This window comes from Haliotis rubra, unplaced genomic scaffold (genome assembly GCF_003918875.1).
Source record: "Haliotis rubra isolate DU_JTF1 unplaced genomic scaffold, ASM391887v1 Scf1286, whole genome shotgun sequence".
Lineage (NCBI taxonomy): Eukaryota > Metazoa > Mollusca > Gastropoda > Lepetellida > Haliotidae > Haliotis > Haliotis rubra.
Window position 1 is genome coordinate 204,659 of NW_025765210.1, and position 6,000 is coordinate 210,658.

Below are 6,000 nucleotides of genomic sequence, written 5' to 3' on the forward strand. Positions count from 1 at the left end.
ACACTGTTGCAATCGTGGTACGTTTGGCAAAATGTCTGTTAGACAGAACACTGTTGCAATCGTACATTTGGCAAGATGTCTTTTAGAACACTGTTGCAATCGTTGTACGTTTGACAAAATGTGTGTTAGACAGAACACTGTTGCAATCGTGGTACGTTTGGCAAAATGTGCGTTAGACAGAACACTGTTGCAATCGTGGTACGTTTGACAAAATGTGTTTTAGACAGAACACTGTTGCAATCATGATACTTTTGGCAAAATGTGCGCTAGACTGAACACTGTTGCAATCGTACACTTGGCAAAATGTATTTTAGAACACTGTTGCAATCGTGGTACGTTTGGCAAAATGTGTGTTAGACAGAACACTGTTGCAATCGCACATTTGGCAAGATGTCTTTTAGAACACTGTTGCAATCATGGTACGTTTGGCAAAATGTGTGTTAGACAGAACACTGTTGCAATCGTGGTACGTTTGGCAAAATGTGTGTTAGACAGAACACTGTTGCAGTCGTGGTACGTTTGATAAAATGTGTGTTAGACACAACACTGTTGCAATCGTTGTACGTTTGACAAAATGTGTGTTAGACAGAACACTGTTGCAATCATGATACGTTTGGCAAGATGTGTGTTAGACTGAACACTGTTGCAATCGCACACTTGGCAAAATGTATTTTAGAACACTGTTGCAATCCTTGTACGTTTGACAAAATGTGTGCTGGACAGAACACTGTTGCAATCGCACATTTGGCAAGATGTCTTTTAGAACACTGTTGCAATCGTGGTACGTTTGACAAAATGTGTTTTAGACAGAACACTGTTGCAATCATGATACGTTTGGCAAAATGTGCGCTAGACTGAACACTGTTGCAATGGTACACTTGGCAAAATGTATTTTAGAACACTGTTGCAATCGTGGTACGTTTGGCAAAATGTGTGTTAGACAGAACACTGTTGCAATCGCACATTTGGCAAGATGTCTTTTAGAACACTGTTGCAATCATGGTACGTTTGGCAAAATGTGTGTTAGACAGAACACTGTTGCAATCGTGGTACGTTTGGCAAAATGTGTGTTAGACAGAACACTGTTGCAGTCGTGGTACGTTTGATAAAATGTGTGTTAGACACAACACTGTTGCAATCGTTGTACGTTTGACAAAATGTGTGTTAGACAGAACACTGTTGCAATCATGATACGTTTGGCAAGATGTGTGTTAGACTGAACACTGTTGCAATCGCACACTTGGCAAAATGTATTTTAGAACACTGTTGCAATCCTTGTACGTTTGACAAAATGTGTGCTGGACAGAACATTGTTGCAATCGCACATTTGGCAAGATATCTTTTAGAACACTGTTGCAATCGTTGTACGTTTGGCAAAATGTGTGTTAGACAGAACACTGTTGCAATCGTTGTACGTTTGACAAAATGTGTGTTAGGCAGAACACTGTTGCAATCGTTGTACGTTTGACAAAATGTGTTTTAGACAGAACACTGTTGCAATCATGATACGTTTGGCAAGATGTGTGTTAGACAGAACACTGTTGCAATCGTACACTTGGCAAAATGCATTTTAGAACACTGTTGCAATCGTGGTACGTTTGGCAAAATGTGTGTTAGACAGAACACTGTTGCAATCGTTGTACGTTTGACAAAATGTGTGTTAGACAGAACACTGTTGCAATCATGATACGTTTGGCAAGATGTGTGTTAGACTGAACACTGTTGCAATGGTACACTTGGCAAAATATATTTTAGAACACTGTTGCAATCGTGGTACGTTTGGCAAAATGTGTGTTAGACAGAACACTGTTGCAATCGTACATTTGGCAAGATGTCTTTTAGAACACTGTTGCAATCGTGGTACGTTTGGCAAAATGTGTGATTGACAGAACACTGTTGCAATCGTTGTACGTTTGACAAAATGTGTGTTAGACAGAACACTGTTGCAATCATGATACGTTTGGCAAAATGTGTGTTAGACAGAACACTGTTGCAATCGTACACTTGGCAAAATGTATTTTAGAACACTGTTGCAATCGTGGTACGTTTGGCAAAATGTGTGTTAGACAGAACACTGTTGCAATCGCACATTTGGCAAGATGTCTTTTAGAACACTGTTGCAATCGTGGTACGTTTGGCAAAATGTGTGTTAGACAGAACACTGTTGCAATCGTTGTACGTTTGACAAAATGTGTGTTAGACAGAACACTGTTGCAATCGTGGTACGTTTGACAAAATGTGTGTTAGACAGAACACTGTTTCAATCGTGGTACGTTTGACAAAATGTGTTTTAGACAGAACACTGTTGCAATCATGATACGTTTGGCAAGATGTGTGTTAGACTGAACACTGTTGCAATCGTACACTTGTCAAAATGTATTTTAGAACACTGTAGCAATCGTGGTACGTTTGGCAAAATGTGTGTTAGACAGAACACTGTTGCAATCGTTGTACGTTTGACAAAATGTGTGTTAGACAGAACACTGTTGCAATCATGATACGTTTGGCAAGATGTGTGTTAGACTGAACACTGTTGCAATGGTACACTTGGCAAAATGTATTTTAGAACACTGTTGCAATCGTGGTACGTTTGGCAAAATGTGTGTTAGACAGAGCACTGTTGCAATCGTACATTTGGCAAGATGTCTTTTAGAACACTGTTGCAATCATGGTACGTTTGGCAAAATGTGTGTTAGACTGAACACTGTTGCAATCGTACACTTGGCAAAATGTATTTTAGAACACTGTTGCAATCGTCTTACGTTTGGCAAAATGTGTTTTAGACAGAACACTGTTGCAATCGTACACTTGGCAAAATGTATTTTAGAACACTGTTGCAATCGTGGTGCGTTTGGCAAAATGTGTGTTAGACAGAACACTGTTGCAATCTCGGTACGTTTGGCAAAATGTGTGATTGACAGAACACTGTTGCAATCGTACACTTGGCAAAATGTATTTTAGAACACTGTTGCAATCGTGGTACGTTGGATAAAATGTGTGCTAGACAGAACACTGTTGCAATCATGATACGTTTGGCAAGATGTGTGTTAGACTGAACACTGTTGCAATCGTACACTTGGCAAAATGTATTTTAGAACACTGTTGCAATCGTTGTACGTTTGACAAAATGTGTGCTAGACAGAACACTGTTGCAATCACATATTTGGCAAGATGTCTTTTAGAACACTGTTGCAATCGTGGTACGTTTGGCAAAATGTGTGTTAGACCGAACACTGTTGCAATCGTTGTACGTTTGACAAAATGTGTGTTAGACAGAACACTGTTGCAATCGTGGTATGTTTGACAAAATGTGTTTTAGACAGAACACTGTTGCAATCATGATACGTTTGGCAAGATGTGTGTTAGACTGAACACTGTTGCAATCGTACACTTGGCAAAATGTATTTTAGAACACTGTTGCAATCGTGGTACGTTTGGCAAAATGTGTGTTAGACAGAACACTGTTGCAATCGTACATTTGGCAAGATGTCTTTTAGAACACTGTTGCAATCGTGGTACGTTTGGCAAAATGTGTGTTAGACAGAACACTGTTGCAATCGTGGTACGTTTGACAAAATGTGTGTTAGACAGAACACTGTTGCAATCGTGGTACGTTTGGCAAAATGTGTGTTAGACAGAACACTGTTGCAATCGTACATTTGGCAAGATGTCTTTTAGAACACTGTTGCAATCGTTGTACGTTTGACAAAATGTGTGTTAGACAGAACACTGTTGCAATCGTGGTACGTTTGGCAAAATGAGCGTTAGACAGAACACTGTTGCAATCGTGGTACGTTTGACAAAATGTGTGTTAGACTGAACACTGTTGCAATCGTACACTTGGCAAAATGTATTTTAGAACACTGTTGCAATCGTTGTACGTTTGACAAAATGTGTGTTAGACAGAACACTGTTGCAATCATGATACGTTTGGCAAGATGTGTGTTAGACTGAACACTGTTGCAATGGTACACTTGGCAAAATGTATTTTAGAACACTGTTGCAATCGTTGTACGTTTGGCAAAATGTGTGATTGACAGAACACTATTGCAATCGTTGTACGTTTGGCAAAATGTGTGTTAGACAGAACACTGTTGCAATCATGATACGTTTGGCAAAATGTGTGTTAGACAGAACACTGTTGCAATCGTACACTTGGCAAAATGTATTTGAGAACACTGTTGCAATCGTGGTACGTTTGGCAAAATGTGTGTTAGACAGAACACTGTTGCAATCGCACATTTGGCAAGATGTCTTTTAGAACACTGTTGCAATCGTGGTACGTTTGGCAAAATGTGTGTTAGACAGAACACTGTTGCAATCGTTGTACGTTTGGCAAAATGTGTGTTAGACAGAACACTTTTGCAGTCGTGGTACGTTTGACAAAATGTGTGTTAGACAGAACACACTGTTGCAATCGTTGTATGTTTGACAAAATGTGCAAACCGTACACTTGGCAAAGGAAATGACAGAACACTGTTGCAATCGTTGTACGTTTGACAAAATGTGTGTTAGACAGAACCACTATTTGGCAAGATGTCTTTTAGAACAATCGTGGTACGTTTGGCAAAATGTGTTTTAGACAGAACACTGTTGCAATCGTTGTTTGACAAATAGACAGAACACTATTTACTGCAATCGTGGTACGTTTGGCAAGATGTGTTTTAGACTGAACACTGTTGCAATACGTTTGGTAAGACTGTGGCAAACTGTATTTGCAAGAACACTTGGCAAAATGTATTTTAGAACACTGTATCAATCGTTGTACGTTTGGCAAAATGTGTGTTTAGACAGAACACTGTTGCAATCGTTGTACGTTTGACAAAATGTGTTAGACAGAACACTATATTTGCAATCATGATACGTTTGGCAAGATGTGTGTTAGACAGAACACTGTTGCAATCGTACACTTGGCAAAATGTATTTTAGAACACTGTTGCAAACGTGGTACGTTTGGCAAAATATGTGTTAGACAGAACACTGTTGCAATCGTTGTACGTTTGACAAAATGTGTGATTGACAGAACACTGTTGCAATCGTACACTTGGCAAAATGTATTTTAGAACACTGTTGCAATCATGGTACGTTTGGCAAAATGTGTGTTAGACAGAACACTGTTGCAATCGTACACTTGGCAAAATGTATTTTAGAACACTGTTTGCAATCATTGGTACGTTTGGCAAAATGTGTGTTAGACAGAACACTGTTGCAATCGTACACTTGGCAAAATGTATTTTAGAACACTGTTGCAATCGTTGTACGTTTGACAAAATGTGTGTTAGACAGAACACTGTTGCAATCTCGGTACGTTTGGCAAAATGTGTGATTGACAGAACACTGTTGCAATCGTACATTTGGCAAGATGTCTTTAGAACACTGCTTTGCGAAATCGTTGTACGTTTTGCAAAATGTGTGATTGACAGAACACTGTTGCAATCGTTGTACGTTTGACAAAATGTGTGTTAGACAGAACACTGTTGCAAACGTACACTTGGCAAAATGTATTTTAGAACACTGTTGCAATCGTGGTACGTTTGGCAAAATGTGTGTTAGACAGAACACTGTTGCAATCGTTGTACGTTTGAGAAAATGTGTGTTAGACTGAACACTGTTGCAATGGTACACTTGGCAAAATGTATTTTAGAACACTGTTGCAATCGTTGTACGTTTGGCAAAATGTGTGATTGACAGAACACTATTGCAATCGTTGTACGTTTGGCAAAATGTGTGTTAGACAGAACACTGTTGCAATCATGATACGTTTGGCAAAATGTGTGTTAGACAGAACACTGTTGCAATCGTACACTTGGCAAAATGTATTTGAGAACACTGTTGCAATCGTGGTACGTTTGGCAAAATGTGTGTTAGACAGAACACTGTTGCAATCGCACATTTGGCAAGATGTCTTTTAGAACACTGTTGCAATCGTGGTACGTTTGGCAAAATGTGTGTTAGACAGAACACTGTTGCAATCGTTGTACGTTTGACAAAATGTGTGTT